The sequence below is a fragment of the Rutidosis leptorrhynchoides genome, chromosome 2 (assembly GCF_046630445.1).
Source record: "Rutidosis leptorrhynchoides isolate AG116_Rl617_1_P2 chromosome 2, CSIRO_AGI_Rlap_v1, whole genome shotgun sequence".
NCBI classification, from domain to species: Eukaryota; Viridiplantae; Streptophyta; class Magnoliopsida; order Asterales; family Asteraceae; genus Rutidosis; species Rutidosis leptorrhynchoides.
This window is the reverse complement of record NC_092334.1, coordinates 395,695,691-395,708,008: the sequence shown is the minus strand read 5'-3', so window position 1 is coordinate 395,708,008 and position 12,318 is coordinate 395,695,691. Positions and strand designations below refer to the sequence as shown.

The 12,318-nt window shown below is 31.8% G+C and overlaps 1 non-coding gene across 1 annotated transcript; it reads left to right on the top strand.

Moving 5' to 3' along the window:
- Positions 1-2,152: 2,152 nt before the first annotated feature.
- Positions 2,153-2,259, top strand: LOC139895330 (small nucleolar RNA R71). Its single transcript, XR_011775786.1, has one exon. It is a non-coding gene; the product is annotated as a small nucleolar RNA R71 (small nucleolar RNA).
- The last annotated feature ends 10,059 nt before the right edge of the window (positions 2,260-12,318 follow it).

Here is a 12,318-nt window from a genome sequence, read left to right as displayed (position 1 = left end):
TTGTTTTTAAATTCACACAAAACTTAAATTTAAAAAGTGTATTAATTTCATACAAAACCTACAAAACAAAAATTCAGAATGGAGGGAGAAAACTAGTTCTTTAGTGTCTGCTAGTGGAAAAGACCAATCGGATTCCATTCTCGAAACTACACGAGAACAGAACAACTAACTCTAGACAGCATTTTCTTTTTAGAACATTTGAATCTCCCCACACTTAGGTAGCTGTGGTGTCGAAATTGTGGTTAACTTCGTTGTCAATTTCTCTTGGACCATAATCAACTTTCATATCTGTGACTTTTGCTTTAAGCCATTGGTCGGATTCCTGTGTAATATCCACAAATTCAACTAGTTTCGCCTTTTCTTTAGGCGAAAGATTGGATACTAACCGGTTACATAACTTAAAGTTCCCCTTGGTTCTAGCATCGCGAATCCATTTAATAAGTTTCTTCATTGAACTGATAATAATGGGGTCATTTAATTTCGTATCAACAACGGGGTTCTTTGTTATCAGGTCATCATTAGGTTTTACTTCATCTTCCCCACACTTAGGCGTTTTATTATTTTTAAGCACTACTGTTGAAGTTGGTAAAATAATATGGTTCTTACCAATTATTTTTGTTGGTTCAACGGTTTTGGTTGGTGGAGATTTAGACTTTCGACTCACAAAGGTGATCGATTTTTCATCATTACTAAGTGTCATTCTACCTTCTCTTACATCAAATAACGCCCCGGTGGACGCTAAGAATGGTCGACCTAAAATTAGAGGAATGTTTGAGTCCTCTTCTATGTCAATGACAATAAATTTGACTAGAAAGGTAAAATTACCTACTTGAACGGGTAGGTTGTCAGCAATTCCAACTGGGTGCCTAATGGTTTTATCAAGGAGTCGAACACTAATTTTTGTTGGACTTAACTCACCTACTCCTAATCTCTTATATAATGAAAGGGGCATAACACTTACACTCGCACCTAAATCTGCTAGTGCATCATACATGACACAATCACTAAGTAGACAAGGAACAATAAATTTACCCGGATCACCTAACCTTGGTGGAAGTTTTGGTGAAACTGTCTTCACCGGGTTTACTTCTACGGTTTTTGTTTCTTGCACTTTCTTATTCTTCTTCTTCTTTTTAGATGTATCACAAACTTTATTACCTATTACTTGCTCATACTCAACTCCTTTTCTTGGAAACGGGATGGGTGGTCTGTATGGTGCCACCACTGGCTTTACATACTTGGGTGGTGGTGGTGGTGGTGGTGTAACTTCTTCATTGTTACTCACATCTAAAACCTTCCCATCTTCTGATGCTGGTTTTTCAGAATTCATTGAAACCATATTAACATTCTCCGAGGATTTACTTCAGTTTTACTCGATAGCTTTCCTTGTTCCCTCTCACTCATCATGCTAGCAAGAGTACCTACGTGTTTTTCTAGATTCAAAATAGATGCTTGTTGAGTTCTTAATGACTGATCAAACCTCTCATTCGTTTGGGTTTGAGATGTAATAAATTGTGTTTGAGATTCCATTAGTTTTGCCATCATTTCTTCCAGATTTGGCTTTTTCTCTTCAGTTTGTTGTGGTAGTTTATACAAGCTAGGTTTTTGTTGATTAAAAGTGTTGTTTTGAGTTGGTTGGTTATTCGAACCTTGTTGGTTATGCGAGTTATTGTTGGGTCCATTTGGATTGTAAAGAATGTTTTGATTTCGATTAAAATTTGGCCTTGGCGGTTGATAATTATTTTGATAATTATTTCTCGGCCTTTGGTTTATGTAGGAAACATTCTCTCATTGTTCCATGGTTTGCTCGATGTGGCAATCTTTCGTTAAGTGTGGTCCACCGCATTGCTCACAACTGATTCTTATTGCGTGAATATCTTTAGTCATCTTTTCCATTCGTCTCTCGAAAGCATCTATTTTTGCTGAAACGGAATCAAAGTCATGGCTAGAATCGGCTCTAGCCGCTTTAGATGAACGAAAAATATCTTTTTCCTGATGCCACTCATGCGAGTGGGAGGCGGTGTTATCAATAATTTTGTGAGCTTCGGTAGCGGTTTTCTTCATAATGGAACCACCAGCTGCTGTGTCGATGTCTTTTCGTGTAGCAACGTCGAAACCTTGGTAGAATATTTGTACTATTTGATAAGTGTTTAAACCGTGCTGAGGACATCCTCTCAACAACTTTCCGAATCTTGTCCACGCCTCATATAATGTTTCATTTGGCTTTTGCGCGAAATTAACAATTTCTCCATGAAGTCTTACGGCTTTAGATGCCGGAAAGAATCTTTTAAGAAATTTCTCAACTAAAACATCCCATGTGTCAATCGCTCCTTCAAGTAACGATTCTAACCAATCTTTGGCTTCTCCCTTTAAAGTCCAGGGAAACAACATGAGATAGATCTATTCATCCTCAACTTCTCTGATTTTGAATAGAGTACAGATCCTATTAAAGGTTCGAAGATGTTCTTTTGGATCTTCTTTTGGCGTACCACTATATTGGCATTGATTAGTTACCATGTGTAGGATTTGTCCTTTGATTTCATAATCTGGCGCATTAACATCTGGCTTAATAATGCCGTGACCTTAGCCCGTGCGTGTGGCTCTCATTTGGTCTTCCATACTTTGAGGTTCAGTTACTTCCATAATTGAATTTGTTGAATACGAATCACTAGAGGATTCTGATTTAATGGTTTGTGGTTTAGGAGGAATGATTAGTGGTTCAGGATCTTGGAATTGTCCTTGAATATCCTCTGGGTTCTCAATTGTGAAGACGGGTTCAAAAAATGGATTATCGAAACTTTAAATTGGAGTACTCGTTCGACTAGATGATGATTCTAAAGAAAATCAACGGCGACAATATTGGCTAGATGTCTTGATCGAGTTACAGGTGGTGAACGTATGAAAGGTGGTGAACGTTTTGCTCGGTACATTCACTGAATATCCTATTAGTTATAAAAATAAAAATTATATAAGTTATCAAATTAATAGACTTTTCTGATTTTGCCCACGTTTCGAATAGCCAATAGATGTAGCAGGTAGCCAAGACCCTTTAAATTGTAAGCCCACAACTCGCCATTAAAAATCTAACTATTACTACGAACCAGAAAATTTTGGATGTCTATCAATTTAATCACTTAAAATAATTTTTCGTCGGAATTTTGAAATAAAAATCTATGTCCTAAAAACTAGAGCGTAGAAATGAAAAAGAAAAAGAAACGCGTCGAAAAACGTCAAAAAATAAAAATAAGAAAGAAAAACATCGAAACTTAAAAGTCTAAAAGCTAAATCTAAAAAGTTGCGCCTAAAGGTATTAAAGCTTAAAAGGAATTCTAAAGAAAAACGGCAATTACTTAAAAGGCACTAAAATCTATAACGGTGTCGCAAAATTCTAAAGCGCCTATATCTTAATTCTAAAGAAAAATCACTTAAGGAATTTTACGGTAAAACCTAGAAACTAGAAATATAAAAATAACTACGGCAAAATACTAAACTTAAAACTATATAACGAACGATAAATATACAAATTACGAATTACGAATAAAAAGCAACAAAATATAAAAAGAAACTAAAGTTATAAAAATACAATAAAAATATTATTTTGATATTATATATATAAAAGGATTAAATTTATATAATTAATAAAACTAATAAAACTTAAATTACAAATTAAAACTAAAAACTAAACTTAAACTAATTAATATTATAATTAAACCCTAAATGATTATATAATAATAATAATATAATTAAAACCCTACGCGTAATAAATGATTTAAGGTTCTGGCCCTGTCACATTCAGTCATGCGGTCGCATGAGATTTAGGCTTCTGGATCATGCGATCGCATGGGAAGGAAGTCCAGATCAGTTTTGGGCTTTAATTTCGGCTCGGCCCAGTGTCTATTTTATTTATTATTTGATTTTTAAAAAATAAGTAAAATTTATAAATAATAAAATAAACTTAAATTTTAAGAACTAAAAATAAAAATACTTTTTAAATACAAAATCTTAAAAATATGTATACATTTTTTTAATTTTTTAATTTTTTAACACTTATTATAAATACAAAATACAAAATATTTTTACAAAATAAGAAATAATATATTTTTACAAAAATATAGTGTTTTTCACCGAGTCCCCGGCAGCGGCGCCAAAAACTTGATGTGTGCAGCGGAGGGGTACGAAATAGATATTATTTTACTACGAAATACGACGAAATATTATACGATTTACACAAGTTTTATTTATTTATATAGAATGGGATATACCTAAACCTTGCTACAACACTATAGGCAGTGTACCTAATCGTAGAGTAGTGTAGTTTTTAGTAAGTCCGGTTCGTTCCACAGGGAGCTGACTAAGTTTAACGCTATATTTTTCACAACTATATTTGTATATATATATATATATATATATATATATATATATATATATAAGTGGTATTATTATTATAAAAGGGGGGTTTTGCCATTTATCATTTATTTACCGGTTTGTCGATTTTAAATAAAGCGTAAAGATAAATGACGATAATATAAATGATAGAATTTAAATTGCGAGAAAGTAAATTGCAGTAATTAAAATGACAGTAAATAAAGGTACGATGAAATATGAAATAAAAGTATTATGCTTATTTAAACTTCCGTAATCATGATGTTTGATGTTTTGATTTTAATTTATTTATCTGGGTTAATTGTCCTTTGTCCTGGATTTATTTGATACCTATCTGGTTTTTGTCCATAATAGTCCATCGGTCATAATTATAAAATGCTCGTCAAATTAACCTTATTCCTGAAGTCAAATATTCCAACTAATTAGGGATTCGAACTGTAACAAGGTTTTTATACTTTGTTTAATGATAACACCAGGTTATCGACTGCGTATAATCCAATGTTTTAATACTTTGTTAACAATTACACCAATTACCCTTGTATGTAATCCACCCCTGTTTTAATAAGATATGAACATTAATTTACTCACTTAATCAGTTTGAATAATCAATTATGTCATACCCCGTCCTAATCCATCTGGACGAAGTCACCAACATCTGGTCCCATTGCGATGATCGACTCCAAATGATGTCTTTTAAAATGAGCAAATGCACAGCGGATGATTTGTTTCATACCTGAGAATAAACATGCTTTCAAGTGTCAACCAAAAGGTTGGTGAGTTCATAGGTTTATCATAAAACAATAAAATTCATCATTTTGATAGACCACAAGATTTAAATCCCGCATGGTACAAATGGGCCCGAATCCTATACCCACCTGTTATGTACATGCTATATCTTTTAAATACAATACACCTTTCTCGTGTACGAAATCATCTTTCATAAATCTTAGTAACCGTACACATATCTCGTGCACAAAAATAACATACACATAACCTGTGTATAAAATCATTCTCTCGATACATAACATTCACTTTTCATTTCTATATAGCTTGGCTTGGTAACCAACCTTAACATATAATGCGCATAATAATATCCCCAAAACAGAACATCTCGTCTGTATAATAATCATATAAACTTCGAAGTACTAAACACCACGCCCACTAGCCCTTCCGTCTAGTGAACATTCTGGGTGGGGGTGTTAAACCCGATAACTACCTTTAGGATTCGCGTCAATTAGGCGTGCACTAATTCTCAAAATTAGTGATGTTCCCTAATTCTTAGGTTACCAAGCAATAATAATCAGGGGAAACATATTCATATCAATTGTGGCAATTATCACGTCTACATAATTCAATGGTGGCAATTATCACGTCCACATAATTCATTCGAGGAATGTTTTGCTTGTGTCTATCTCGTCAAACATTTATAAAAGCATTTCATGTATTCGCAGTTCAAAATGTATTTCAAAAGCATTTAATAAAGCAGTTGTAAATGTAGCGCATGTATTCTCAGTCCCAAAAATGTAAAGAGTAAAAGGGAATCAAATGAACTCACCATACTGTATTTTCTAGTAAAAATACATATGACGACATTAAACAACTGAACAATGCAGGGTTGGCCTCGGATTCACGAACCTAAATCAATTATATATATATTAACACATATAATTGAAATCAAACAACTTTAGATATTATTATTATTAGTGATGTAATTGTTATATTTAATAATTTATAGGTTCCATTAATAATCTAATTAAATATGTCTATTTTATATACTTTAGATAAATAATTAGTAAAAAAAAATTAATGTAGTTATGTTACATGTATTAAATGTTGTTATTTATATAAGAAAATAATTTTTTTTTGGTATTATAATAATATAGTAATGATAGTAATAATGACGTTAATAATTTTATTTAATTTATAACTCAATCGTTTCTATAATAATATTTGTATCTATAATAATAATAATAATAATAATAATGTTAATAATAAATACAAATCATATTAATGATAAAAATAATAATAATACTACTAATGATAAATAAAATGATAGTTTTAAATAAAAATGATAATTTTAATAATAATGAAAATTTTAATAACATACTATCTTTAATAATAAATGATAATTTTAATAATAATAATAATAATCATTCTAATACTTTATACTAATAATAATATTAATAATAACAACAACAACAACAACAACAAGAATAATAATAATAATAATAATAATAATAATAATAATAATAATAATAATAATAATAATAATAATACTTAACAATAACATTAATATTAGTAATTTGTAATAATTTTAGCTAAATTAATTCTATCATTTAACATTAACATGTTGGGCTTAATTGTGGTCCAATTCTTGATGAGGGCAGCCCAAAAATCATAACAAGCTAAACCCGTTTCCCCTTTTGGTTTTAAAAATATACGAGTAAAAAGAATTATATATATATAACTAATAATAATGTTTATTTTTATAATTATATCCAATAAAGATTATTCGCGTTTTGTTTATCTGCTCCAAATCAGATCGGGGTTCACAGGAGCAAGATGCAGAACAAAAATCGTGGGTTAGGGTTCTTCGATTCATCAACCGATTCAATCAACAAGCAATAATCATCGGTGTAAATTAGGTCATTTGATTCACCATCATCATCATCGGTCAACATCTTTTTTTTTATCATCAGTTCGATTTTAGCAGGTTTAAATTGATATATACAATCAAGGATATATGTAGGTACTTCGATTCTCTTATAATTAATTTGTATAATAGGGGTCTTATTAGTCTGATTAATTTGTTTACTCTAAATCTTATGTTCATAGTTACAATTCTTGTTTGTTTTTGTTGAATTATAAAAATTGAATTTTATTTTATGGATTAGTTTGGTTTTGTGGTTTGGTTCGAATGTTAAACAGGGAGTAGTAGCAGAAACTTACAGTAGGTTTAATTGTGGTGTTCTCATGAGCTGGTCGAATAGATAGTGGTGATTTTGGCTTGGTAATAGAAGTATAAAAATAGTAATACATCATAGCAGTATCAGAAATAAATTAACAGCTTGCATGAGGATATGTGGGTTTCGAATTTAGTAGTAACCAGGAAGATAACAGAAGTAGAAACTGGATAATTGCAGCAGTAGATAAATGTTTGATGATGTTATGGTTTGAATCGAAAACCATAGTACAAGTTGCAGGTGGTGGTGGTGGTGGTTCGGTAGTGTGATGAGCAGAAGACCTAAGGGTAGTAACAGAGGTGAGTGGTGGCATTGTATTGTGGTTTGGGTGTTCAGGTTTGGTGTTTCTCATCGAGTAGTAGCAAATGAGTGGTGATGATTTAGTGATGGTGATCATGGGTTCACGAAGAAAAGAGGTAAAGAGGATGGTTATTTGGGTTACATCCGACTTAGCGACTTAAACGAGCATAAAGTAGTTGTGGTTCGGAGAAGATAAATGATTTTTGGTTGGTTTCGACTGCAGCATGGTGAGGGTTCTTGAATGGTATTTGAACTATGAAACAAGGACAGGAGGGTAGCGGGGTTATGAAATGTTCAACCCAGGAATTGGAAATAGAAACAGAAAAATGTAAATGGATTATGGTTATTAGTCATGTTGTAAGTATATGTATATATGTAAAGAAGGTGATGGTTGATCGAAGGAATAGTGAAGGTTGTAGCACAAAGATGGGTTGCAAAACGTATCAGAATAGCAGCAGTCAAGTAGCAATTTACATGGTGGATGGTTGTGAAGTCTTCGATCAAAACTGAAAACAGAATATAGATGTGTGATGATGAGATGTTAGCGGTTGTTATATGTTTGTGGTTCCTTGATAGTTTATATTGAACACAGAAATAACCAACATAGCAGAGGAAATTGTATTAGCTTATAGATTACTCGAATATATACATGGAAAGGATAAACGAAGAAGAAGAAAAATATAGTAAAGTGTGTTCGGTTTTTGGTGATGATGAGGATAAGATGATGATGAGGAATGTGAGTGGTCATAACAAGTAATAGAAGATGGGTTTTAATTCGTCCAACTAGAACAGAAAGTAGAGGTAGTATTTATCTAGGAGTTGCATGGGTCTTGTCTAACAACATGGGAATAATATATTTGGAGAAGATAACAAGTGGGAATAAATTACAAAAAAAAAAAAAAAATCTCAAATTCTATCCGTGAATGTATGTTTTGTATATTAGTTATAAAGTGGTGATTGAAAGTGTGATAATTGACAAGAAATACATAATCATGAAGTTAGTGGGTGTTGAGATGGTGGAATCATACGATATGTATGTAAATCTATAATATTAAGTAAAGTCATAATAATATTATAATAATAATATTTAATATTTATTTGAAATTACGAACGTGATTAAATGAATCAGCAGCCTTTCAATTTGTAATCTTCTAACGACAGTTTTTCACGGACTGTGTATCGTGCATTATTTGAAATCAGTGGCGGATAAAAGTACACAGAAAAATCCCATAATTTTAAATTAAATATATTTATTTATTTTGATCATTATGGTATAAAATTCAGTCACTAACTATTAAATAAAAATTACATTAATTATTCACTCCCAACCCTAAGTAAAATATAAAAAGTTTTGAAATTTAACAGATAGTTTCTAAATATATTTTAAATAAACCTATAATTTATATAACTTATTCTCGAATCACCGTTTATTTTAAAATAATATAAGTTTGAATTTAACTTGTGTAATACCCATCGAATGTCGATTGAGTGTTACTATCGTTTACTAAATAGAATCGAAATCACAAAATATATATTCTCATACTTTATTTATATATATAGATATGTGGTAAATAATAATTATCATAATATCATATTTTTATTTTATTTTACATAATTAATTTTAATACAACAACATATAATATTTAAAGTTAATTTCCAAATTATTATATTTATATATACATATATATTTAAATACACACAAATCTATTTACAATTATCTGTTCATGAATCGTCGAAATTGGTCGAAGGTCAATTGAATATATGAAACAGTTCAAAATTTTTGAGACTCGGTTTAATAGAATTTGTTTATCGTGTCGAAACTATATAAAGATTAAGTTTAAATTTGGTCAAAAATTTCCGGGTCGTCACAAATTACCCAACCCGAATAATTAATTAAATGATCGTAAAAGATGTTGTATAAACGTCACTAAATAGGACTTACATAATCATTTTAATAATTATTAGATTAACTAATTTGAAGATAGGTTCGACAGATTCTAATGAGTTGTCATTCGATTAGACAATACCCCTATCTATTAATAGTTCATAGTCCAATGTCCACAAGTGTCGGTCTTTTATCCAAACCTTAATTATGGTACAAAATCCAATAACCCCATCTTAATATTTAGTCTAACATCACGATTACTTCGGCTCAAATAAGCATAATAATAACTTAGTTATGATACATTAATTTAAAAAGGAAGAACATAGCTTACAATGATTATTTATCGCGTAGCGTTACACGGACAGAACTCCGACTTTAAAACCCGTAAAACATTTCTTACAATAACCAAATTATTATTAAACTTAAATTAAAATTAAAATTATTAATATATATATATATTACATATAGAGAAAGAAGTATGAAAGAGTGTGTGTAAACTCGTCGAAATTCGTTGCAATTTATAGAGTTGGCCATTATCTGGGTGTCATGCGATCGCATGGGATTTGCTCTTCCAGGCCATGCGATCGAATGGCCAGCTGGATCAGGATATTTTCTTTTGCAAAACGTGGGCTGCTAGATTAAATTAATATATAATATAATATATATAATTATATATAATTATATATATATTATATTATATTCTTGTGCATAGTTGACTTGTAATTTTAGCTCCGATGTCTCGCTCGTTTACGCCCGGTTTATGTCTTGGTTCCGGATTTTCGAACGTCTTTTTGTGTGCTTAGATATCTTGTACTTTGCGTTTCGCGACTTGTACTCTTGTAATATTTAGACGTTTCTCATCAATAAATTGAACCACTTGGATTGTATCTTGTACATTTGAGCTTTTTGGTCATTTGCATCTTCATTTGCGTCTTCATTCTTTACACTTATTTATTTAAACGAATATTACTTAGAATTAGAACAATTGCAACTAAAAACTTTACATATTTGGATGATATTGCGACTAAATATATGTTCATTTGGAGCACTATCATCCCCGCACTTTTAGTCCGCCACTGATTTATCAACGGAGCACGAATTTCAGTCCGTGAATGAAATAGTAGACGACGGCTAACTTAATCACACGTTTATATTTTAAATTATATTATAATTATTATTATATTAATAATAGTATTATTATATTATATATATTCTATTCTAAATTTTGCCTATCACATATCCGTTAACTAAAGGAAGACACCTACTGTGCCTAATTGGAACTTAATTGATACTCACTGTTGCCTTTTCAATCCATTCCACTGACACTTGATTCATATTTTATATATATATACATACATGCAGATACAGATAGATAAGGGAGAATGTTGTCATCTCTTTCTTGTTTTATCACAACCACCTTCTCCAACACCACAACCGAGACCACTTTGAAGGCCGCCACCCTAAACTGTTAAACACTAACCCACCATTAGAACCAACACCGAACCATCTTTGAATTAAGCTTCTGGTTCGAACAAACCCATACCGAACACCTTTGTTACTTGCATTTTTCTTTGTTTATGTGTAAACAGAAAAAAATCACTCTTACTTCTACTATTTTTGTTCTCTTCGTGAACCCAGTTACCTTCATCCACGAAACACCATGAATCACTACCACCTTCGGTTCATAAAACCCATTCCACATGAAACCCATCGAGTTTCGATTGATTGTTATGGTTACTGCAGTCATACTTATTTGAACCACCACCTTAAAACATCATCACCGTAAACCCTCACATGTCTGGTTTTAACATCACCACTTTAAAATCGATGGCCACCATCCAAACCCACACCAACGACCACTTTGAAACCACCCATATGACCACCACCTTTTACCATCACAAACCACCACTTTAATATCTTGTACTACTGTGTTTGTTTCTTGTTTAGAACCACCACGCCACCAATCATTACCTCAAACACTTAAACCCACTAGTGATTTGTGCACATCCGAGAACCCAATATCGAAACTCACTTAACACCTCATTCACAAACCAAACTACCATAACTATGCTGTCTTTCTTCTTATGTTTCTATCGTGAGAAACCACAACAAGCCAACCACCTTTCACCAACCATCGTGACATTTTTTTTTTGTTTCAAACCATCATCGAAAATCACCACTAACCACCCTTTCAACCTCTCACTCTCTATCTCCTATTCTTGCAAGAATAACTATATTTTTCTCCTCTTTCTTTCTGTTTGCAGCTCATACCACAGACCATCAAACCACCTTATAATTCAATGTTTTTATGTTTTACATTCAACTTATCATTTGAACACCAGCTTCTGCACCGATTGCTATTTTGATCGAAACCCAAATCACTACTACTACTATGGCTTCATATTCGATCAACCCACCTTCAACTATCATCAAACACCACAAACCGTCACCTTGTAATTAACCCATTGTGTATTTATTTATTTTTCTTTCCGAATCATTATCACAACCTAACACCACTTAAACACCACCACAAATCCAGTTTCTCTCCTGTTTTCCTACGAACACAAACAGTCTGTAAAGTCTGCTACTATGCTTGAATCGAATTGTTGCTGTTTACTGCTACTATATTATGTTTTTGTTTTAATTCTCGAACCTTGCTATCGATATTTGAAATGTGCCGTTCATATTGATTATAAACGTTCCATATTAATTGATTTCGTTGCGAGGTTTTGACCTCTATATGAGACGTTTTTCAAAGACTGCATTCATTTTTAAAACAACCATAAC